Source organism: Somniosus microcephalus, chromosome 22 (assembly GCF_052327205.1).
Source record: "Somniosus microcephalus isolate GS21.2 chromosome 22, FLI_Smic_1.0, whole genome shotgun sequence".
Classification (NCBI taxonomy): domain Eukaryota; kingdom Metazoa; phylum Chordata; class Chondrichthyes; order Squaliformes; family Somniosidae; genus Somniosus; species Somniosus microcephalus.
The window spans coordinates 65,791,343-65,817,288 of NC_141008.1; the positions used below are offsets into that span (position 1 = coordinate 65,791,343).

The 25,946-nt window shown below is 47.8% G+C and overlaps 1 protein-coding gene across 1 annotated transcript in view; it reads right to left on the bottom strand.

The window, feature by feature from the left end:
• Window positions 1-4,473, bottom strand: part of LOC147102481 (coronin-6-like) — a 318,649-nt gene extending 314,176 nt beyond the window's left edge. The window contains exon 1 of the mRNA XM_085964972.1: window positions 4,372-4,473. The gene's annotated coding sequence lies outside the window, so the exon portion shown is untranslated. The remainder of the gene's footprint in view (window positions 1-4,371) is intronic.
• Window positions 4,474-25,946: the final 21,473 nt, after the last annotated feature.

Genomic DNA, 25,946 nt, shown 5'->3' on the forward strand with positions numbered 1-25,946 from the left:
AATTACATAAAATAACTATTTTAAACAATAATTTAAATTTTTGAAAAAATTAATTACATTTTCTAACAGGGCTAAAAATAAACTTACCTTTCTCTAAAGTATTTCAAAATAATAAACCTGTGGAAAAAATGTTTTAATTTTAATTAATTCACCACTTACCTTGTTAAAAGCAGGCCTTGCGCCTGCTTTTTAAAAGTGTAACTGCTGGAGACTTACCTTCCCGGAGAAACCTGGAAAAAAAACGTAAGTTCAATGCGCACGCGCTGCCTCTCCGGCGCACGCGTTCGACCTCTGAACTCCTTCCTTTAAGGGAACGGAGACCCGAATTTCTAGGCCAATCAAGGAGTCAATTACTGCAGTAAGGAGGGATGATATCTTAGCAGGTTCCTCTAATGAGGCCGTATGGGTAGAACTTAAAAACAAAAAGGGGGCACTTTGCTGGGAGTGTACTATAGGCCCCCAAACAGTCAAGGGGAGATAGAAGAACAGATATGTAGGCAAATTTCAGAGAAGTGTAGAAATAATAGGGTAATAATAGTAGGGGAGTTCAACTTCCCCAATATTAACTGGGATAGTCAGAGTGTGAAAGGCTTAGAGGGTGCAGAATTCTTAAAGTGCATCCAGGAGAGCTTTTTGAGCCAGCAGGTAGAAAGTCCTACAAGAGAGGGGGTGGTACTGGTCCGAATTCTAGGGAATGTAGCCGGGCAACTGGTAGAAGTGTCAGTAGGAGAGCATTTTGGTGACACTGACCATAATTCGGTGAGATTTGAGGTAGTCATGGAAAAGGACAAAGATGGATTGGAAATAAAGGTTCTAAATTGGGGGAAGACCGATTTTAATATGATAAGGCAGGATCTGGCCAAACTGGACTGGGATCAGCTATTTGTAGGAAAATCCAAATCAGAGCAGTGGGAGTCATTCAGAAAGGAAATAGAGAGAGTACAACACCAACATGTTCCCATAAAGGTCAAGGGTGGGACCAACAAGTCCAGGGAATCCTGGATGTTATACAAGAATGGATTAGAAAAAAAGGGAGGCTTTTGGCAGATACAAAGGACTAAAAACAGTGGAAGCCCTAGAGGAGTATAGAAAGTGCAGGGGGGTACTTAAAAAATAAATTAGGAGAGCGAAGAGGGGGCATGAAAAAGCACTGGCGGACAAAATAAAGGAAAATCCTAAGGTGGTTTATAAGTATATTAAGGGCAAGAGGATAACCAGGGAAAGAGTAGGGCCCATGCAATCTGTGTGTAGAGCCGGAAGATGTAGGTGAGGTTTTAAATGAATATTTTGCATCTGTGTTCACTGTGAAGAGGCATAGAAATCAGGCAGGGGGATTGTGATATACTTGAATAACTTAGCATTGAGAGGGAGGAGGTACTAGCGGTTTTAGCAGGCTTAAAAGTGGATAAATCCCCAGGCCCAGACGAGATGTATCCCAGGCTGCTGTGTGACGCAAGGGAGGAGATTGCAGGGGCTCTAACACAAATTTTCAGAACCTCTCTGGCCACAGGGGAGGTGCCAGAGGACTGAAGGACAGCTAACGTAGTACCATTATTCAAGAAGGGTAGTAGGGATAAACCAGGGAATTAAAGGCCAGTGAGCCTAACATCAGTGGTAGGGAAATTATTGGAAAAAATTCTGAGGGACAGAATTAGTCTCCACTTGGATAGGCAAGGATTAATCAAGGATAGTCAGCATAGCTTTGTCAGGGGGAGATCATGTCTAACCAATTTGATTGAATTTTTCGAGAGGGTTACTAGGTGTGTGGATGAGGGTAGTGCAGTTGATGTAGTCTACATGGACTTCAGTAAGGCTTTTGACAAAGTCCCACATGGGAGACTGGTCAAGAAGGTAAGAGCCCATGGGATCCAGGGCAATTTGGCACATTGGATCCAAAATTGGCTTAGTGGCAGGAGGCAGAGGGTGATGGTCGAAGGTTGTTTTTGTGACTGGAAGCCTGTGTCCAGTGGTGTACCGCAGGGATCGGTGCTGGGTCCCTTGCTGTTTGTAGTGTACATTAATGATTTAGATATGAATGTAGGAGGTGTGATCAGTAAGTTCGCAGATGACACGAAAATTGGTGGAGTGGTAAATAGCGAGGAGGGAAGCCTCAGGCTACAGGACGATATAGACGGGTTGGTCAGATGAGCAGAACAGTGGCAAATGGAATTTAACTCTGAAAAGTGTGAGGTGATGTATTTTGGGAGGACTAACAAGGCAAGGGAATACTCAATGAATGGTAGGACCCTAGGAAGGACAGAGGGACCTTGGTGTGCATGTACATAGATCCCTGAAGGCAGCAGGACAGGTAGATAAGGTGGATAAGAAGACATATGGGATACTTGCCTTCATTAGCCGAGGCATAGAATATAAGAGCAGGGAGGTTATGATGGAGCTGTGCAAAACGCTAGTTAGGCCTCAGCTGGAATACTGTGTGCAGTTCTGGTCGCCACACTATAGGAAGGATGTGATTGCATTAGAGAGGGTGCAGAGGAGATTCACCAGGATGTTACCTGGGCTGGAGCGCTTCAGCTATGAAGAGAGACTGGACAGGCTGGGGTTGTTTTCCTTAGAGCAGAGAAGGCTGAGGAGGGACTTGATTGAGGTGTACCAAATTATGAGGGGCATAGATAGGGTAGATAGAAAGGAACTTTTCCCCTTAGTAGAGGGGTCAATAACCAGGGGGCATAGTTTCAAGGTAAGGGGCAGGAGGTTTAGAGCGGATTTGAGGAAAAACTTTTTCACCCAGAGGGTGGTTGGAATCTGGAACTCACTGCCTGAAAGGGTGGTAGAGGCAGGAACCCTCACAACATGCAAGAAGCATTTAGATGAGCACTTGAAACGCCATAGCATACAAAGCTACGGACCAAGTGCTGGAAAATGGGATTAGAATAGACAGGGCCTGATGGCCGGCGCGGACACGACGGGCCGAAGGGCCTCTTTCTGTGCTGTATAACTCTATAACTCTATGACATGGGGGATGTGAGGAAAAACTTTTTTACGCAGCGAGTGGCGAGGACGTGGAACTCGCTGCTGACGGAAGTGGTGGAAGCGGAGACACTCAATGTTTTCAAAGGGAGACTGGATAGGCACTTGAGGGAAATAAACTTGCAGGGCTACGGGGATAAAGCGGGGGAATGGGACTGACTGGATTGCTCTACAGAGAGCCGGCACGGACTCGATGGGCTGAATGCTCTCCTTCTGTGCCATTATGACTATATTTAGTTGAAATTAATAAATTTATATGTTTGAAAACCACGCTGTTTATTTGGAATTGTTTTATTGTACTGCTTGGGTTGGCCCAATAATACATCATGTGATATTTTCTTCCTTCACTTCCAATTTTGCCACTGCACGCCTGAATATCTGTAAGCCAAACTGTAAATCATGTAATAGCTTCAATGAGTTACATCATTTAACTTATAACACTGTGTTAGAGAACACACAGAATAAAACACACAGAAAGGTGCTTTCGAGACTGTAGCACAACTTTGGGCGTAGATAGCATCATAAACGGTGAGAGCAAAGTGTCACGAATGTCACGTGAGCTCCAAGTTGTGTCAGATCCTTGAAACACTTTCCAGCCTTTTAGTCAATGTGCATCATATGTAGAGTTAGACTTCGTGGGTGGGTATTAACCGGATCTCATCAGCAGCAATTAAATAGGCAGCGGTCGATGTTACGGTGAACAGTGACAGACAGCAGGCACCCACCGCTGAATGCAGCCGTTTGACTTGAAGTGCCGTTATAGAAAGCGAGTTGAACTAGTGATGATCAGGTTTCACCTCACTGAGTGCTACAGGAGAATCTCATACCCTGTATATAGAATCATACAGCACAGGAGGCCATTTGGCCCATTGTGCATGTGCCGGCTCTTTCAAAGAGCGATCGAATTAGTCCCACTCCCTGTTCTTTCCTCATAGTGTAAATTTCTCTTTTCAAGTATTTATCCAATTCCCTTCTGAAAATTACTATTGAATCTGCTTCCACCACCCTTTCAGGCAGTGCATTCCAGATCATAACAGCTCGCTGCATCAAAAAAAAAAATTCTCATTTGTCCCCCGTTAAATTTTGCCAATTATCTTAAATCTGTGTCCCCTGGTTACCGAGTTAAACATCTAACACAAAATGTTCTGAATTGGTTTGTTTATTCCATTCCCTCATTTTGGAAATGATGCCCAGTCCCCAGTCTCCTGTCCCCAGTAACATATCATCCCCCACTTGAGAGTCAGGCAGGCCTCTGCATCTGCTGCTCTGGAACCAGTGTAAGGGATGCAAGAGACCGGTGTAAATCAACCATACCTTCCTCTGAGGAAGCATCCAGTCTCTGCCACATGTACACCAAAGATCTAGCTGAGACTGAGAACTCACCAGGTTAGTAGAAACATGTATGGAACGGTAGAGTTGTGTTTCATTACTCCATGGTCTAGTACCTTAGTGCAGCAAGACACTTAGGCTTGTTAACTCTGGTTGGAGGCATTCCTGGAGAGTTGATCACGTGACGTTCTGACCATGTGATGTCTGATCACATGACATTTGATCATGTGACATTTGTTCACATGGCTTCTACAAATGTGATTGTATTTACCTTTTAACAGTTGGGTCCTCTGTCCTGGAGTACTTTTCCTTGTTGTTTTGTGTTCGCAGTTGTTGTGTGACAAGTTCCAAGAATCAGGAGGCCATCCCTGAGCAGGCCAAGAGGGGAACCCGAAGGCGGGGAAGTGGGAAATCCCCATTTTAGAGACCCCCCATATTTCAGAGCCGCCCCCCCCCAATTTTGTGATCCCCGATTGACAAGACCCCCCCATCCCCCGCCACGAATGCAGAGACCTGCCACTCCCGAGCCATCCCAATTGGCGACTCCCCGGCCTGCTGCATGCGGTCGCGGCTCTCTGCGGGTGATGTATCCGAGCCGGAGGCTTCTCTAACAGCAGCTGGCAATATCACGAAGCGGAGCGAGGCCGCACTGCGGCAGGAAATTAAAATCGCTGAATCTCCCAGGCTGCCAGTGAAAGCATTCGGGGGAGGGACCCCCAATTCCAGGAAACTCCCGGTCAATCCCTAAAGACACTTGTCTGCTTTCACTTGCTGTGCGCAAATTGGCTGCAGCTTTTCCTACATTACAACAGTGACGACGCTTCAAAAGTATTTAGTTGACTATAACGTACTTTGGGACATCCTGAGGTAGTGAAAGGCGCTATATAAATACAAGTTCTTTCTTTCCTTTCTAATTCAAGAGTTAAGTTATTCCCAATATGGATGAAGTGTTCATTATATCTCTACTCTTAACGGATACCATACAATCAAGAAAGAAGGAAACGCGGCAGCCAACTTGCGCACAGCAAGCTCCCACAAACAGCACTGTGATAATGACCAGATTATCTGTTTTTTGTGATGTTGATTGAGGCATAAATATTGGCCAGGACACTGGGGAGAACTCCCCCTGCTGTTCTTCGAAATAGTGCCATGGGATCTTTTACATCCACCTGAGAGAGTAGACGGAGCCTCAGTTTAACGTCTCATCCGAAAGACGGCACCTCCGACAGTGCAGCACTCCCTCAGCACTGCACCGGAGTGTCAGCCTAGATTTTTGTGCTCAAGCCTCTGGAGAGGGACTTGAACCCTGCAATGGTTGAGACTGGAGGCATTGTGGGGTGAGTTTCACCTGCTCTCAGCTGGGTCAGAAAGTAGAAAATCGAGTGCAAACTGGGAGACTCAACATGGAGAAAAGTCAATGGCACTAACTAAATGATCAGGAAACTGTTGGCTCTGATAAAATATTTGCACAGAGCTTATTTAGAAATATTTGCACAGTCAGCTGACAATGTTCCAGATAAAATCACAGCGAAGCATAATCATTGGACACCGCCACCTCCTGGTGCTAGCCCGCATTACACCACAAGTTCAGGCCTCCTGTATGGGAATCTCCACAATGCACCATTTTTAAGGGTGGCAAGCAGCCTGATAGGTTAAGGGAGGAATAGTTGAAAACAAACCAGTTTACGAGAGATTCCCAGCATCTGTGGAACCACACTCCAGCACAAGTCAGCGCTTTCAGGAGAAAGAGGGGCAATTTATTTTTGAAACCCCGTGCATAAGGATGTTAATTTTGTACAAAGTACCCTACGGCAAGAGTGGAGTTCCACCCACCCTCAGTAGCCTTTTGAACTCAAGCTAATCAAATTATTGATCCTTGGAAGAACGTAGAGATTTTATTTACAAATTCCAAGGGATTTATTTTCCTTCTCACTTTATTTTTTCAACTTCAGCAGAACCCCGCGACTACTCCAGTCTGACATTTTTTCCATTGCCCACATCAGATTTCACATGGCCTCTTTAAGATTGCCAATTAGTACCAAATTAGTAAAAAAAATTGTGCTATGGGCCTGTGCCCGCTAGGAACGGGATTGAGGCTGCCCAAACTCATTTAGCGTAGGGGACCTAATAGCCGACAAACTGAAGGAACTTCCACCCCATCAGATTTGAACCGAGGCCCTCGAGTTAAAATGCCAGTGCCCAATCCACTGAGCCCCTCAGATTCCCCTGTGGGAAATGTGTTTGATTGGTGACAAATGTCAAAAAAAATAGAAACTTACTGGCATATTCATTATCTCTCGTCACCACGCCAATGAAAGGAGCTTTGTTCTGAAGAGGTGTGTGGTTGTGTGTCACTTAAAGCATTAGCAAGGCCTGGATAAACAACAACAACAACTTGTATTTATATAGCGCCTTTAATGTAGTAAAACGTCCCAAAGCATTTCACAGGTGCATTAAAGCATACAATCTATACCAAATTGCTCATTAATATGGATTCCAAGTATCCCCCTACCATTGTGTCTTTGAACTGCTTTGATTGACAGTTAATTCGGAGGCCTACGGATGGGGGGAGATACATGCCAAGTTTTCTTCAAATGTTTCGTTCAGTTTCATTTATGTCTTAAAGCAACATCTGGAATATTGCCTCGCTCATATCTAAACTTCACATCAGGAAATAGACAAAAGTTTTGCAGATTATTGGACGATGCAAGAAATATGTTTCGATTTCTAAATGCTTGTGGACTGTTCTATACATATTAATACTATCAGTAGCTTGAGGTGTTTCCTTTGCTTCTATGTAACTATCTTACTTGTAAATAAATGCAACTAATAAGTTTTAGCCTGAATGCTACTCTCGGGCAGCATGGTGTTTTCCATCTTTTAGAGTGGATAGAAACATGTGACAGGCCAACTCATGTGAAACTCTAGGCCTAGAAATTCGGCTGTTTGCGCCAGCGGTTAGCACCTAAAGAGACCGAGAATTGGGGCGTTACCCAATGTTGGGGCGGGCGCAATGAAGATAGCGACAACTCCCATATTGACTATACATTTAATGCCTGCGCTAAGTGTTTGCGCGCGCCCGCGAGCGCAAGCAGATCATGACGTCATTTCAGTGTGCAACGCCTTTTAGGGGCGCCTGAGCGGATATTGGGTGGCGCCCGGTGCCTTTACGCCTAGCACTATTAGTGACAGTTCGAAGGAGCGTTAGCAGGCCCTTCTCGGAGTCGGGGGGCGCTATTTAAAGGGGACAGCTCTAGTATAGAAGCTTCAGCCACTTGGCCTGTTCATTGCGATCGTTGGTGGAGAGAGTTGGTGAGCTACTGTGGAGCAGAGTTTTTGGAATTTAGCATTAGAGTACTTGGGACCTTCAAACCTGTCCGGAGCAGTTGGAGCACTAGACCTAACAGCCTTTTGACCAACTGGCATCGGAATGGGAGGTGCTTTGGAGGGCGACGGCCTCATGGCCGAACACTATGAAGGGGCAGAGAGACGGCGGGAGAGAGGGCCGGGATTGGCCAGAAGGAGGAGGGGCAATGGAGGTCGGCCAATCCGAGGGTATGCTGCGAGGGTCTTTAGGCAGCAGGTGTCATACCTTGACATGTCGGAGGAGCAGTGTGTGCGAAGGCTCCGAATCGGGAGGGACGTTGTTACTGAGCTGTGCCACCTGCTTGCTGAGGATCTGCAGCCACGTCTACGGTGCAGGACCTCTCTGTCGGTGGCCGTTAAACTGACTGTTGCCCTCAATTTTTATGGCAACGGATCCTTTCAGTCAGCCATTGGGGGCATTGCGAATATCTCTCAGGTTGCAGTCCACTGTTGCATCCGGCAAGTTACAGCTGCCCTTCATAGGCGAAGGCGTCAATTCATCACCTTCCCTCTGACCCTGGAGAAGCAGGGCTTCGCTGCTATTGCGGACTTCCCCATGGTGCAGGGGGCGATTGACTGTACACACGTGGCTTTGAGGGCGCCATTCCAGAATCTTGAGGACTTCCGCAGCCGCAAGTGGTTCCACTCCCTCAACGTGCAGCTGGTCTGTGACCACCGCCAAATCATCATGGCAGTCAACGCCCAATTCCCAGGGAGCAGCCACGATGCCTTTATCCTGCGGTAGACCTCAGTTTGTGACCTTTTTGAGGGGCAGGCTCGACCACGAGGCTGGCTTATTGGGGACAAGGGCTATCCTCTTTGCCCATGGCTGATGACACCACTCCGTGTGGCCGCCACCCCAGCAGAAGAGCTGTTCAACAGCAGCCATCAGGCGACCAGGAACATTGTAGAGCACACTATTGGTGTGCTCAAAAAGCGTTTCCGATGTCTGGACCATTCGGGGGGAGCCCTGCAGTACTCGCCGGAGCAAGTGGGTCACATCGTCGTCGTCTGCTGCATGCTCCACAACATGGCGATTCGACGCACCCAGCCAATTCCAGCTGTCCCTCAACGACCAGCAGAGCAGGCGGTCGAGGAGGAGGAGGAGGAGGAGGAGGAGGAAGAGCAGACGGAGGAGGAGGAGGAGGAGGAGGAGCATGCGGACGAGGAGGAGGAGGAGGAGGAGGAAGATGGAAGGGCTCCTGAAAGTGGAAGGGCCATCCGTCAGAGGCTCATGAGGACTCGTTTCGAGGCCCCTCTGGCGGAATGATGAGTGTCTTTACTCCTGCGCACTTTGGATGTTTGAAAGCCTCTGAAGGCCAGCATCACTGTAATTAGTCACGTGCACCATAGCACATTAAAACTTCTCTTTATTGTCACAAAAGTCTTTCATTACAGCAAAACAACGTCATGTCAACAGAAACCATAACTAACAAAATAACAGTTAACTCTTCGGCAAAGCCGCAAAACTAAACAAACCATTTCCAACAATTACAACAGGTGAGGGTGTCCTTGAATTTGGCCAAAGAAACGTCTCAGCACCTCCCTCTACTGCTGGCCCCTTGATGGAGAACGACTTCTCTTTTGCGGTCGGCCCCTTCCCTCCCTGCTGCTCCTACGTAATTGAACCCCAGTGGCGGGGTCAAGGCTGGGGGACGCCTGCTGACTGTGTGGAAGCGTAGAAGCCCCTGAGGGACGGCCTGGCTTGGAGGGTGCGGATGCAGAATGCTTGATCTGAGCATGGCTGGAAGCAGTGTGCCCTGCAGATGTACCAGCGCTGGCATGTGCAATGGTCACCTGCCGAGAGAGGACACCTGCACCATGGTCGGACGACACACTGGCTCTCTGAGGGGACTGGCTCGGCTCATCCGCCACAATCGCATGCTCCACTGATTCCTGGCCTTGTATGGGACTGGAAGGGCCCGGGGTGATCCTAGCTGATGCAGATAGGGTGGCTGTAGTGAGAGTTCGTGTTGCCTCAATCTGGGTGTGGACGAAGCCGGCAAGTGACTGCGTGGCAGCAGTGAGGACCTGTGTGCCAGGTGCCAGTGCTTCAGAGAAGCCCTGGACAGTTCTTTCCATTGCTTCGGACAAGGCCGGTGCCGACCGCTCCACTGCCTCGGACAAGCCCTGGACAGACCTTTCCAGGGATTGTCTGAAGCCCTGAACAGTCCTTTCCATAGCGGCCTCGAAGCCCTGGACAGTCCTCTCCATTGTTGGCCCGAAGCCCTGGACAGTCCTCTCCATTGTTGCCCCGAAGCCCTGGAGAGTCCTGTCCATTGTTGCCCCGAAGCCCTGGAGAGTCCTGTCCATTGTTGCCCCGAAGCCCTGGAGAGTCCTCTCCATTGTTGCCCCAAAGTCCAACACACTCTTTGCCAGTGTATCTATTGACTGAGGCATCCTCCCCACTGCAGCCATCAGCTCAGTGTGCCTGAGCTGGGCCTGGGTGCTCATTTCAGCCAGGCGACGCACCTCCTTTGCACTCTGTGCAGCAGTCATCACTACCTGCCTTGCCCTCCGGGGAGACGGTGGCCGAACTTGCCTACCCCCCTTGCGTTGCTGCATGCCGCTTGGTCCGGCAACTGGCTGATCCTCAGAGCCCCCCCCCGCCTCCCCTCCAGGGAACTACTATCCCCAGTCTGTAGATGTGTATGCTCCCCTGAGATTGGAACAGATGGTCCGGCTTCCTCCTGATCCTCGCCTCCGGAGGCACTGGCACTGGTAGCTTCAGGGCGTTGAGCCCGAGTTGGTGATGAATCATCTGAAAGCAGGGAGGTGGAAGAGTGGCTTTAGCAAAAGGACAGGTTGGCGGAAAGGCATGCCAGATTGCGGCAAGGCTCTGACATGGCTGCACACTGAGGAAGCATGCTGGCGGGGGGACCAAGTGGAAGGAAACAGCTGAAAAAGGAGAGAACCTTACCCTCGCTGTCGGAAATGGGGTCGGCAGCTGCAGTGGTAACAGGACCAGACAGACGTCCTCCAAGAATCTGGTGCACTCTCTCCTCGAGATCCGTCAGAGTGACGACTTGTGGAGGCCTGCCACCGGTTCAACTCTGGTCCTTTCGCCTTGCCGCCAGCTTGGACTGCAGGGGAAAGAAGGAGAAGTTCTGTAACATGATGCCTTGAGAGATCATCTCATGCCCCCCATGGTGCAAGAGCCCTTACATGATGCCTTGAGAGATCATCTCATGCCCCCATGGTGCAAGAGCCCTTACATGAGGCCTTGAGAGGTCATCTCATGCCCCCCATGGTGCAAGAGCCCTTACATGAGGCCTTGAGAGATCATCTCATGCCCCCCATGGTGCAAGAGCCCTTACATGAGGCCTTGAGAGATCATCTCATGCCCCCCATGGTGCAAGAGCCCTTACATGAGGCCTTGAGAGATCAACGCATGCCCCCCATGGTGCAAGGGCCCTTACATGTGGCCTTGAGTGAAATGTCCATGTGTGTGCCCAGAAAGGGCCATGGGTGCTTGCTGACAGATGGCCATTGGGGCATCATGGCAACAGGGTGCTCGAGGTCAGGTGCAGATGGAGGGAATCAGAAGTTTGCATAACCAACACTCACCCTAATGACCCGAGTGAGGTCGGTGAATTTCTTCCTGCACTGAACAGGGGTCCTGGTCGCCATGCTGCTGGAGTTGACCCTCAGAGAAACCTCCCTCCAAGATCGCCGGTAAGCCTTTTGATTCGGCCTCTTGCCATTGTCAGGATACAGAACATCTCGACGGCGCTCAACTGCAGACACCAACTGGTCCAGAGCCTCAGTGCTGAAGCGCTCTGCTCTCTGTCTCACCTTCTCCATCCTGACCAAGTTTCTTGCGCCAGAGAAGGGCGAGCGCCGATTCTGAGGCCTACAGGGCGTTGAGTGTGGCAGCTCAGGCTGACTGACCCACCCCTTTAAGAGCCGGCCGGCACCTGGAAGTCTCGTGGTTTCCGGTAATTGAGATCACCTGCGCTGCGCCGATATTGGGTAGCGCCTGAATTTTTGCGCCTTAGGAGCCCCGTGCAACGTCTGATTTCGCGCCTCAATTCCCTTTGAGGGCGATGCAACCCAATATCTCACCAGGCAGCGATAAGTTTCGTCTGGCTATAAACTTTGCGCAGCGCCAGTTCTAACGCCTCAAGCGGGGCTATACCCAATTTCTAGGCCCTAGTGTTTAACATTGTGGTAAAAGGGTCATTGTTAAGCCTGCAGCATGTTGTCCTAGTCACGACAAGCATACCATTGTAAGTTTAAGATCATTGGAGACATGGGCCTGCTTACGGAAACTGTCTTGCTGTTATGAACCCAAGTAAAGGATGTTAGGAGGAAGCTTGAATTGTAATGTACTCTATGATGGAGAAATCCTCTTCCTCTAGTGAAAATCACAGCTATTGTTAAAGGACCACGGGATGTGGTCACAGTAACAATGATAATTGATTGTCCCCTAATATCCATAATAATCCTTCGTTGTATAGTTCCACTGTGCCATGCATCATTTTCCAGCTGATTGAATGGTCAGGTGACATTCCCTCAGGAGGAAATGCGCAAGAACAGCCAAATTGAGCTGCCGTCTGATTGTTTTGGCCTGTACTTACCACCTCAGTCCCCAATCTCCATTCAATTTTTTCTCCCTCTCTCCCCTTTGAACTTAAGAACTTGATTGCTGGAATACCTCCATTCATGTGGCCATTATTCACGTAGGAGCCTTGTCGGTGAATTCTTTAACCGCAGACATCACTGCCAAGCACAATCCTGTCCTTGCCTGCTGCACTTCTGGCGAGGCTCGCGAGTCAGCATCCAGGATCAGGAATCCTGCCTGGTTTTCCCCTGCCTTAGCCAACTGCAGTGTCCCTACCAGTCCCTCAGCTGAGACCAGCTAAATCAGTACTGACCAGGGATCAACCCTGGAATTTTCTGGTCTATATAGCTCAGCTACACACTCAATAAACTTGCTGAGCGATTGGGGGAGAATATAATGATGGTTTATAATGATCCCCTCCATCATTGCATTTCTGAAACTGTCACAAAGCATTACTAAAAATATGACACTCCTATCATGCCCTTAAATTAGCCCCATGCAATTTCTGTCTTGTGAAAGAATTTTCCTAAAAAGATTCAACCTCTTCATAAATACCTCAGTAAATCTGAATTTAATTTTAATATTGTTGCAATTCATCAGTAATTAAATGCCACAAAAACATTCAATCCAGATATCCAAATCTTTTGGGATTGCGATTTATGCGAATAAAACTATTTTGTAATATTGGTGTTGGGAATGGCATAAATAGCATCCAGCTTTAGTGTGGACCGAAAATGAAATAATTGCTGCTAGAGGTCAAAAGGTCAGCTAACTGCATAGTGAATTGGCCATGGCGTTGACCATAGTCAGCGATGAATATAAAGTTTTTTTTAATATAGGATAGCAATACAGCTGGGCGAGGGGGTTCAGTAACTTGCTTCACATAGTCATCTAGTGGTCAGTGCCTAGAACTGCATTGTGACAGTTGACATTGTAAAATTGAATGGAAAATGATAAATGTTGATAGAAAAGCATGACTTAAAATCATGATAGTGTAGGAATGTCTAGTTCCTATCCAAAAGACTGAGGTCCACTCAGGCGATCAAATAAACGAGGTTTAATGAAAGGTAACAGAGTTTAACAGATAACTACAGGAGAACATCGAATATAGGTCTAGTCAGTTCGGAGGCTCCACCAGGACTGCTAGGGCGGTCCCGTGGCTGACGTCATGACATCATGATGTTTTTCCCGCCGGTGGGGGATCACGTGATGAACGGCATGACGTCATCGCGTTTACCCGCGCTATTAAAGTGATCGCGCTCTGTACATGTAAACAGTGAAAACAAAGATACAGACTCAGGCTGTAGCCAACATATTATTAAAGGGAATAATAAACAATTGATTGGAGTCCCTTAGTTGTTCCGCCACATATGCCCCCCCAGAATTGTCTTTAATAGCAAAAGTAAAACGGCGAGGGGGCCTGACAAGCCTGTCAGATCGACTTCTGTAGCCTTGAAGTGGAAGCTGATGGACGGCGGGTGAGCTGGCGGGTGGTTGCATTTGATCTGGCACGGTGACTGTGGGCGGTCAGCCACGTTTCGGCGGTTGTGCGATCTCGACTGGACGGTCAAGGTCCAAGTGAGCCGGCTTCAACCGGTCAACCGAAATGTGGTCCAGTTTACCACCGACATCGACTGAAAAAGATTTGTCTCCCGGCTCTATCACACGGAAAGGACCAGTGTAAGGGGGTTTGAGCGGGTCCCGATGAGCGTCGTGGCGGATAAACGCATAGTCGGCGTTCTTCAGCTCAGCTGGAACGTGGGAACTCTGCAAGCCGTGATGTGACATAGGCACTGGAGCGAAACTTCTGGCTGCCTCCTGGTGGCTGATGAGCTGCTGGGACGTGGACCATGGCTCTGTTGGAGACGGAAGGAAATCCCCTGGTATGCGTAGCGGCTGGCCGTACACGAGCTCCGCCGAGGACGATTGAAGATCTTCTTTAGGTGCCGTACGAAGACCCAAAAGGACCATGGAAGCCGGTCCACCCAGCCCGCGCCTTGAAGACTGGCTCGCAGTGCAGCTTTGAGCGATCTGTGGAATCGTTCGCACAGGCCGTTCGCCTGTGGATGGTAGGCAGTGGTGCGATGTAGCTTGATGCCGAGCCCCTGAGCCACAGCGTTCCAGAGCTCCGAAGAAAACTGCGGCCCACGATCGGACGAGATGTCCGCCGGTACCCCGAAGCGGGCGACCCAAGAGGAGATAAATGCCTTGGCGACGTCTGCGGAAGAGGTGGAAGACAGAGGAACCGCCTCAGGCCATCGAGTTGTCGGTCCACCATTGTAAGAAGATGAGTAAACCCGTGCGAAGGCGGAAGTGGCCCCACCAGGTCCACATGCACATGATCAAACCTACGTTCCGGAACAGTGAAAGTGGCCAATGGAGCCTTGACGTGACGCTGCACCTTGGCCTTTTGGCAGACCACGCAGGTGTTGGCCCAGTCGCGAACATCCATGTGCATGCCCCGCCACACGAATTTGGACAACATCAACCGTTGCGAGGCCTTCATGCCAGGGTGCGACAATCCGTGGATGACATCAAAAACTTTTCGGCGCCAGGCAACCGGGACGATAGGGTGAGGATCTCCTACGGAGACGTCGCAGAGTAGCGTAGTGCCCGCAGCATGGAATTTGACATCGGCCGCTTGGAGGCTAGAGGGGTTGGTTCTGTAAGATTGGACCTCCGGATCCGAGGCTTGATCCGCAGCCATGAGGGCATAGTCGATGCCGAGCTGGACTGCATGAACGGTCGCGCGGGAGAGGCAATCCACCACCAGGTTGTCCTTACCGGACACGTGCTGAATGTCAGTGGTGAATTCTGAGATATACGTCAACTGACGTTGTTGCCGAGCTGACCACGGTTCGGTGGTCTTGGCCATAGCGAACGTTAGTGGCTTATGGTCCACAAAAGCCGTGAACGGACGTCCCTCTAGCAAGAACTGGAAATGGCGGATGGCCAGAAAAAGGGCCAGCAACTCCCAGTCGAACGTGCTGTACTTTCGTTCGTTTCACCGTAGTTGACGGCTGAAAAATGCCAGCGGTTGCCACGTCCCCTGCACCCACTGCTCCTGCACTGCGCCAATGGTGTAATCTGACGCGTCGGTGGTAAGGGCGATGGTGGCACCTGGCAGCGGGTGTGCCAGCATGGTTGCATTGGCTAAAGCGCCTTTTGTGTCGATGAATGCCCGGTCCCTGTCGACCGTCCAGCTGATCGGATCCTTGCCGGACTTGCCCTTGAGGGCCTCATACAGGGGCTGCATGAGCAGAGCTGCATTAGGGACGAACCGGTGATAAAAATTTACCATCCCGAGGAACTCCTGCAGGGCCTTGACGGTCTGCAGACGCGGGAACGAAGTAACTGCCTCCACCTTCATTTGCAGGGGAATTGCGCCATCTGATGTGATGCGATGGCCTAAAAAATCAATCTGCTGCAGGCCGAACTGGCACTTGGCCGGGTTGATGATCAAGCCGTGTTGACTGAGGCGTCTAAAGAGGGTGCGCAAATGGCAGATGTGCTCCTCTTTATTAGGGCTGGTGATGAAGATGTCATCGAGGTAGACGAATAGAAAGTTGAGGTCCCGAAGCACGGAGTCCATCAAGCGCTGGAAAGCCTGTGCAGCATTCTTCAATCCAAACGGCATCCGCAGAAATTCAAACAGGCCGAATGGGGTGATGACTGCAGGCCGCCAAAGCACACCTGGACCCGCCGGCTTCTGAAGGTCCGAATGGCCCCGCCATTAGCCGCCTGGAGGGAGGGGCCGTGCCCCCCAACTTGTAGATCAAGATCTGACGCGGGTAGGATGCTACACTGCACCCTGGTGTCGCAGAGGAAACGTCGACCAGATAGGGAGTCGTTGATGAAGAGGAGTTTTCCCGAATTACCGATTGCCATCGCAGCCGCGGGACGCTCCGTATACTCGGTCCTCTTTCGACACGGTGGCTGCAGGGAGGGCGGCAGCATCTTGCTTTCACGCCAAAGTGGGCGTGGTAGAAGCACAACCCCGCAGGTTGAGGGGCTGGAGCAGCGTCCGCGGGGGATGGGCGCCTTGTGGCAGCGCAGTACTGCTGTGTCACCGCGAAAATCTTGTCTGCATCGGCGGCCAGCTCTGCGCAGTCGGTGACTTCCGACCTGGCTAGGGCAGCCTGCACTTGCTCTGGTAGCTGGCTGAGGAATAGCTCCCTGAAGAGGAAGCATTCCAGTTTGGAGCCCAGGAGCGTGAGCATTTGGCTCATGAGCTCGGATGGCTTGGAGTCCCCGAGGCCGGGCATATTGAGCAGCCGGCGGGCGCGCTCCGACTTCGTGAGCCCGAAGACCTGTAACAACCGCGCCTTTATTGTATCATACTTGCGATCTTCTGGTGGATTACCAAGCAGGCTGACAAGCAAGGCTGTGGCGCTGTCGAGGGCGGAGACCACGTGATAGTAACGGGTCTGATCCGCAACGATGTTCCTGATGGCGAACTGGGCTTCAGCCTGGATGAACCACGCGGCTGGCTGTTGCTCCCAGAACTTTGGTAGCTTCAAAGTAACGGCGTTCGATTCCATGTTCAGTAACTTCTGCGAAAATCGTTTGCAAAAGTCGGGGTCACCAATGTAGGACTGTCTAGTTCCTATCCAAAAGACTGAGGTCCACTCAGGCGATCAAATCAACGAGGTTTAATGAAAAGTAACAGAGTTTAACAGATAACTGCAGGAGAACATCGAATATAGGCCTAGTTAGTTCGGAGGCTCCACGAGGACTGCTAGGGCGGTCCCGTGGCTGATGTCATGACATCATCACGTTTTTCCCGCCGGTGGGGATCACGTGATGAACAGCGTGACATCATCGCGTTTACTCGCGCTATTAAAGTGACCGCGCTCTATACATGTAAACAGTGAAAACAAAGATACAGACTCAGGCTGTAGCCAACATATTATTAAAGGGAATTATATACAATTGATTGGAGTCCCTTAGTGGCTCCGCCACAATAGCACAAGAACATAAGAAATAGGAGCAGGAGTAGGCCATTCGGACCCTCGAGCCTGCTCCGCCATGTAATGATATCAGCAAATAGTGATGATATTTGTCTGTGTTTGATTACTTATGCCTTACAGCATATTTGTCTGTGTTTTTGATTGCTTGTGCCTGAGCAGCAGAGGTCATGTGACACAGACAGGCAGGCTGACAGTTTTACTTTCAGTTTCATTCTAGATGCATCACAGCATAGTGTGTTCTGTAAAGGCTGTTAAAAAGAGTTGAATAGACTTTAGATTAAAACTCATTCTCTTTCAATAAATGAGTCGTTATTGAACCCACAAAGAAATCAATACCCGCCATTCAATAAGATCAGGGCTGATCTGATCTTGGCCTCAACTCCACTTTCCTGCCTGTTTCCCATAACCCTCGACCCCCCTGTAGCCCAAATATTTGTCTATCTCCGCCTTGAATATAGTCAATGACTCCGCCTCCACAGCTCTCTGGGGAAGACAATTCCAAAGATTCACGACCCTCTGAGAGAAGAAATTCCTTCTCATTTCCGTCTTAAATGGGTGCCCCCTTATCCTGAAACTGTGCCCCCTAGTTCTAGATGCCCCCACGAGGGGAAACATCCTCCTTGCATCTACCCTGTCAAGCCCCCTCAGAATCTTATAGGTTTCAATAAGATCACCTCTCATTCTTCTAAACTCCAATGAGTATAGGCCCAACCTGCTCAACCTATCTTCATAAGCCATGGTGTGGAGATGCCGGAGTTGGACTGGGGTGGACAAATGTAAGAAGTCTGCCTGGTGATTGTTGCGCGGTGTCCGTTCATCCGTTGTCGCAGTGTCTGCATGGTCTCGCCGATGTACCATGCTCCGGGGCATCCTTTCCTGCAACGTATGAGGTAGACAACGTTGGCCGAGTCACATGAGTATGTACCATGTACCTGGTGGGTGGTGTCCTCACGTGTGATGATGGTATCTGTGTTGATGATCTGGCATGTCTTGCAGAGGTTGCTGTGGCAGGGTTGTGTGGTGTCGTGGTCGCTGTTCTCCTGAAAGCTGGGTAATTTGCTGCGAACGATGGTCTGTTTGAGGTTAGGCGGCTGTTTGAAAGCGAGTAGTGGAGGCGTGGGGATGGCCTTAGCGAGGTGTTCGTCGTCATCGATGACATGTTGAAGGCTGCGAAGAACATGGCGTAGTTTCTCCGCTCCGGGGAAGTACTGGACGACGAAGGGTACTCTGTTGGTTGTGTCCCGTGTTTGTCTTCTGAGGAGGTCTATGCGATTTTTCGCTGTGGCCCGTCGGAACTGTCGATCGACGAGTCGAGCGTCATATCCCGTTCTTACAAGGGCGTCTTTCAGTGTCTGTAGGTGTCCATCGCGTTCCTCCTCGTCTGAGCAGATCCTGTGTATTCGCAGGGCTTGTCCATAGGGGATGGCTTCTTTAACGTGGTTAGGGTGGAAGCTGGAGAAGTGAAGCATCGTGAGGTTGTCCGTGGGCTTGCGGTAGAGTGAAGTGCTGAGGTGTCCGTCTTTGATGGAGATTCATGTATCCAGGAATGAGACTGATTCTGAGGAGTAGTCCATGGTGAGTTTGATGGTGGGATGGAACTTGTTGATGTTACCGTGTAGTCTTTTCAGTGATTCTTCGCCGTGGGTCCCTGACTGACCTGTTTGGACACCATTCACACCTTTGACTGCTGTGATTATCTCTCTGCCGAGGTGTGATAAATGGCAGTTGGAAAGGTTACCTGTAAACATCTGACATGATTCTCTGACTATATAAGCTGTGTCTTTATGCATTTCTCCACTTCACCTGAAGAAGGAGCAGCGCTCCGAAAGCTTGTGATTTCAAATAAAGCTGTTGGACTATAACCTGGTGTTGTGTGACTTCTTACATTTGTCTTCATAAGACAACCCTTTCATCTCAGGAAACAACCTAGTGAACCTTCGCTGAACACCCTCCAATGCAAGTATATCCCTCCTTAAATAAGGTGACCAAAACTGTACGCAGTACTCCAGGTAAGGTTTGTGGACAGTAAATGTGCACTGTACACAAGATTTTTAATAGTATATATATATTTACATAACAAAATATTCCCTTTAAATTTAATGTAGGGTGCACTTTATTCCTGGTTTCACTGACAATTGCTCCATATTTGATTCTGAGTGGCTATCACTGCAGTATACATGAAGGAGAACTCAACTCGGTTTAAACTATGGTAAACTTTAGTTCACACTCACAGAACTCCTCGGCTAAGTGCTTGGAACTGTCTGCTGATATATTGCTTGGAAATCCAATGTGTGACTTCAAACTTAAAGGATGCCTTTGCCTCACTTTCATCCAGTTCATTCCAAGTACAGTAATAATTCACAATATCTAACATGGTCTGTCGTTAGTCTGTAGAAACATCCCCAGAATGTTGGACCATAAAGATGTTAAAAAAAATATATAAATGTAATAAAGTGAAGGGATGTAAATGTCATTTTTGTTCGATTTGGCCTCTCAGAGCACTCTAAATTCTCTGCCTCTGCATTCACACTACAACTCCAGCGTCACACCGATGATACCGTTATGGCGAGAATGCACCCAAAAGATAAAAGAGCCCAGAGTCAGGAGCTGAGGCGTCACTGGAGTGAAAGCATTGAGGAGGAAGGTTCACTCCGCTGCACTTTGAAGTCAGTTTGGGCCTCGCTACCTGTAATCCATTCCACGGGTTCAGCATCGCAGAAAGCCAAAAACCACTTTGCACTGATGCTAAACGTGTGCGAATGCAGTCTTCATCTCAGATTGGTTGGCGTCCCCCCCCCCTTTCCTTATATACTTATATATATACACTGATACTGATGCTTGTCTTTAATATCCGAGTTCTGCTGTAGGCAATCGTTTGTATTTCTTACTAATAGACGGACTCCAGGGAAAGGAAATATTAAATAAATTACCATAACTGTTTCATTAGTCTACAAATGGAGAAGCATTTATTGAAACACTGATATGCATTTCTCATGGAGCTTTTTTGGCACATTTTAAAAAGGGTTTTTACAGCTTAGTAGAGAAGCTGTACATAATTTTTTCAAACATGGATTTTTCTAGTATGTTAACAGAGAAATAGTGCGATTTAATTGATGTAAAGTACAGTACTTACAATTACTGCCTCAGCTAATGGGTGAAAATTTTACAATTATATGAATTAATTTCCCTCCTGGGGTTTAATTTATTTGAACCATATACAGCACTGTTGCTGTCACGATGCCCAATGTTCACTGCTGGGAGCGCGTCACCATCTTTGTCCCAAACTTAATTTAATCCTAGAACACACCGTGCAAGCAGCGTGAGAGTGACTTTATTTATTGTAGTTTTCACATTCTCTTTCACATACAATGTCAACCAAATGGCTCTGGCAGTGGTGAGCGTGCACTTGGGGTAGTGTCAGCCGGTCTCAGTACCATCCTCAGCTGCCTCCTAGAAATGTGCTGACATGCGGGATTGACTGCCACTCTGTTATCCTGCGTTAATTGTTTCTCCTCCCTTGTTGCTTGCCTTTTCACGTTTGCAGTGTGCTCGAGTTCACTCGCCCTGCAAAGAACCAAGAGTTCTGCTGGGAGGGAGCAAATGGTGCATTCTTCAATATTAAGTAAACTATTTAAAGGACAGTACAATAGCAAAATACTGCAGATGCTGGAAATCTGAAATAACAACAGAAAAAGGGTTTTGACCCGAAACGTCGACTCTAATTTCTCTCCACGGATGTTGCCTGGCCTGCTGAGTTTTTCCAGCATTTTCTGTTGTTATTTAAAGGACAGTTTTGCTTCTTGCTAACGAGCATGGATGCACCCTACCACCTGTATAAAACCAGATGCCTCGGGCCTTTAGAGCAAATACAAGCAGAGAGACCGTGCAAGAGGTAAATGTAATAAGTGAGCATTATTGATTCTTTATAGGACAATGGGTGCTTTGTTTTCTGGATTCTTATCAGTCAGATGTTTGTGCGCTTTCATACACAGTCCTTGTCCCTAATGGCTAGGCCTTCAAGAAATAAGCTTAGACTTATAAAAACTGGACCAACATAGACAGTATCAGCATTTCCCAAATATTGGAGATACTGGATATTACTGTTTATTAACATGGTCTGAAAGTTTGCCTGGCATTGTATCGTTGTTCAGATTTGATTGGCAGTTCTATATCCAGAATTGTCAGTTTTCACAATATCTTTAGTTCGATCAGTTCAATTGTATTTCCGGGACCACTTTGGCATGACATAACTTATTGAGCACACGGGCATGTGCTTACATATTAATTCAAAGGACTCCGTTTTAAAGACACTCTGAAAATGGATTAAGAATTTCGAAATGATTTTTCAATTTAGAAAAACAGTTTCATGTGCCAATGAATGTCAAGTATTGTATTGTTTCTTAACCTGCTGATTTAACTTGTTTCTGCTTAGATTTATTTCTTGTCATAAACAATTCATAGTTTAGCCTGAAATAAATGATCTGACATGATCAGAGAGATCAGGATAATACAATGGACATTCCAATAAACTTCCAGTTAAAACCCAGCAATAAAAATGGTAGATTCTTCTCTTCTTAGGCAGTCTCTCGGGACTGAGGATGACTTGCTTCCACATTAAAAATGAGTTTGCAGGTGACTGATTAGTCCAATGCGGGACCTATAGTCTCTGTCACAGGTGGGGCAGATGGTGGTTGAAGGGGTGGGTGGGTGGGGTGCTTGGGTTGACGTGCGCTGCTTGCGCTTGGCTTCCGCTTGCTCCCGGCGAAGAGACTCGAGGTGTTCGGCGCCTTCCTGAATGCTTCTCCTCCACTTTGTGCGGTCTTGGGCCAGGGATTCCCAGGTTATTCGCTTGGAGACACACCACGTCCCATTCACTAAAGGCATAAGCATAAGTTTTGGTGCATAGGAGCACGTGGGCCGGCTTATTGGAGTTGTCTCTTATGATGAACACAAGTAACTATTGTTGGAAGATGGCTTGCATTAGAAAAGTGTACCTATGCAGAATTGAGTGAGGAGAGGATCAGGTTTGGACGTGATGTCTCCTGCAGTCAATACTCATTTCAAGGCTCACAGATGATTAATGGCTTTTTGTACATATTTAATTGAGTATCAGGTGCTTTATTTCGAGTTATATAGAACATGTTCCGAGTTGCATTTACATGATTAGTCAGTGATTCTTCTTGTGAAATGGTTCTCAATGACTTAGTAACCCTACTCTCCAGTCAATGTCAAAATCCCTGCTGCTTCTGTTGTGTGCCTGTTTTTTGTTACTTTGAAATTGCAGTCCCCTCGCGTACGGCCAGAGGATGCGACACACATATCTTGTATGCCACTACTGAGTTGTACTGACTGATCTGGACATCTCTATCTTTGCTTCATCACATATTAGAGTCATAACGGCACAGAAGGAGGCCATTCAGCCCATCAAGTCCGTGCCGGCTCTCTGTAGAGCAATCCAGTCAGCCCCATTCCCCCACTCTATCCCGTAGCCCTGCAAATTTATTTCCCTCAAGAGCCTAGCCAGTCTCCCCTTGAAAACATTGAGTGTCTCCGCTTCCATCGGCAGCGAATTCCAGGTCCTCCCCACTCTCTACATAAAAAAGTTGTTCCTCACCTCCCCCCTGTATCTCTTGCCCAAAACGTTAAATCTGTGTCCCCTAGTCCTTGTACCATCAACTAGTGGGAACAGCCTTTCCCCATCTAGCCTATCCAAACCCGTCATAATCTTGTACACCTCTATCAAATCACCCCGCAACCTCCTTTGCTCTAATGAAAACAAATCCAGCTTCTCCAACCTGTCCTTGTAGCGAAGATCCCCCATCCCTGGAACCATTCTGGTAAATCTCCTCTGCACCCTCTCAAGGGCCTTCACATCCTTCCTAAAGTGTGGTGACCAGAACTGGACGCAATACTCCAGTTGTGGCCTAACCAGCGCTTTATAAAGGTTCAGCATAACTTCTCTACTTTTGTACTCAATATCTCTGTTTATGAAGCCCAAGATCCCATATGCTTTGTTAACCACTCTCTCAATATGTCCTGCCACCTATGCACATTAACTCCCAGGTCCCTCTGTCCCTGCACACTCTTTAAAACTGTGCCATTAAGTGTATATTGCCTCTCCCTGTTCCTTCTGCCAAAATGCATCACCTCACACTTCTCTGTATTAAATTCCATCTGCCACTTGTCTGCCCATTCTGCTAGCCTTTCTATGTCCTGTTGCAGTCGATTGGTATCATCCTCACTGTTTGCCACACCCCCAAGTTTGGTGTCATCGGCAAATTTAGAAATTCTACTTTGTATTCCAATATCCAGGTCATTTATATATATCAAAAAAAGCAGTGTCCCCAGCACTGACCCTTGGGGAACACCACTGTCTATCATTCTCCATTCTGAAAAACAGCCATTTACCACAACTCGCTGTTTTCTGTCCTTAAGCCAATTCCATATCCAAGCTGCCACTGACCCACCTATTCCATGAGCCTCAATTTTGTTAACCAGCCTTCTATGTGGTACTTTGTCAAACGCCTTCCAAAAATCCATGTAGACAACATCCATTGCATTCCCTTCATCAATACTCTCTGTTACTTCATCAAAAGATTCAATTAGATTAGTCAAACATGATCTGCCTTTTACAAATCCTCTCCTTTATTAGCTTAAACCTCTCCAAGTGCCCGTTAATTTTTTCCTTGATTATTGTTTCTAAAACTTTACCCACCACTGATGTTAAACTGACCGGCCTGTCGTTACTAGGATTGTCCTTACACCCTTTCTTGAACAATGGTGTCACATTTGCCAATTTCCAATCCTCAGGCACCTCCCCCGCATCTAGGGAAGATTGGAAAATTATGGCAAGCCCTTCCGCTATCTCCTCCCCCAAGTCCCTTAGCAACCTGGGATGCAAGCCATCTGGACCAGGTGACTTGTCCACTCTAAGCACACCCAGCCTTTCTAGTACACCCTGTCTATCAATTTTCACCCCTTCCATTGCTTCTACCTTTTCCACTTCTACCGATATTTTGTCAGCATCCACCTCCTTAGTAAACACCGAAACAAAGTACACATTGAGTATTCTAGCCTTGCCCTGTGCCTTTAAGCATAAATCACCTTCTTTGTCTCTAATAGGTCCCACCCCGCCTCTTACTACCAGCTTACTGTTTACATGCTGGTAGAACCGCCATTCTACTCTCATATTCTCTCTTTGCCAATCTTATTTTCATCTTCACATCCCCTCTCAACTTATTGTATTTGGTTTGGTTCTTCCTTGAAAAATTCACCTGACATGCATCATACACCCTCTTTTTTTGTTTCATCATCTTCTCTATCTCCCTCGTCATCCAAGGAGCCCTTGCTTTGGTTCCCTTACCTCTTGTTGGAATGTACCTAGCCTGTACTTGGAACATCTCCTCCTTAACGATCATCCATTGTTCCGTTACAGTTTTTCCTGTCAGTCTTTGGTTCCATTTTACCCTGGCTAGATCCTTTCGCATTTAGAAGTTCCACTCTAGATTGTTCCTTGCTCCTCTCCATTCGCTGATCTAAACCTTACGATACGATGATCACTCGTACCCAAGTGTTCTCCCACAGACACTTGGTCGACCTGGCCCAACTCATTCCCCAGCACCAGATCCAGCAATGCCTCCTTCCTAGTTGGGCCAAGAACATATTGGTCAAGGAAATTCTCCTGAACACATTTCAGAAATTCCTCCCCCTCCTTTCCCTTTACCTTGGCATTATCCCAATCGATATTTGGGTAATTAAAGTCCCCCAGTATCACCACTCTATAGCTCTTGCATATCTCTGCGATTTCCCTGCAGATTTGCTCCTCTACCTCCCTCTCACTATTTGGAGGCCTATAGAATACCCCCAATAGCGTGATCATACCCTTTTTGCTCCTCAACTCTAACCAAATGAATTTTGTCCTTGTCCCCTCAAGAACATCTTCCCTTTCCAACACGACAATGTCTTCCTTAATCAGCACTGCCACCCCACCTCCCTTTTTTCCTTCCCTATCTTTTCTGAACTCCTTGTACCCTTAAATATTATGTGCCAGTCCTCACCGTTTTTAAGCCACGTTTCTGTTATTGCCACACGGCTAATTGTGCATGTAGCTCACCAACCTTATTCACCACACTTTGTGCGTTTAGGGAAAGTGCCCTGTAAATTAAAAGAGTATCTTTGAGGTTTGTTGGGGCAACGCCCTGGAAACTGTTGGAAATGTGCTCAGAATGGAGTTTTAGCTTGATACGATGGCCACTCAATATAGAGTTCAGCCGTTGAACTGAATGCTGGAAAGTGGCTGGAAAGCAAGCTTTTCAGCAAGTCAAACACAAGCCATAAAAGCCTTTCAGCTAATCAAGCTATAACATTTTAAAATTAATTACACCAGGAAAGCTTCTGTGTACAAACAAAGCCTTCTTTAGAAGTGTTAAAAGCCATTTGGGAGACTCAGGTGAGAGAATAGTCCAGGGGGTGACAAACATTTCACATCTTATCTGGTCCTGGTCCTTTGTTAAAGATGACACTAGAAGGGGAGGGGCTGGGTGGGTTTGTAAAGTGAAGCCGGGCTGTCTAGAAATCCATGCTTCAGTGGCTCAAATATCTCCCAGGAGATTTACACCAGGAAATTGGGATGAGTGACAGGAAAAGGGGTGAATACGTGTGTCACCTTAGATTGGTATGGAGTGGGGGAGGGGGGTCCTCTTTGAAATTATGATATTAAAATAGAGGGT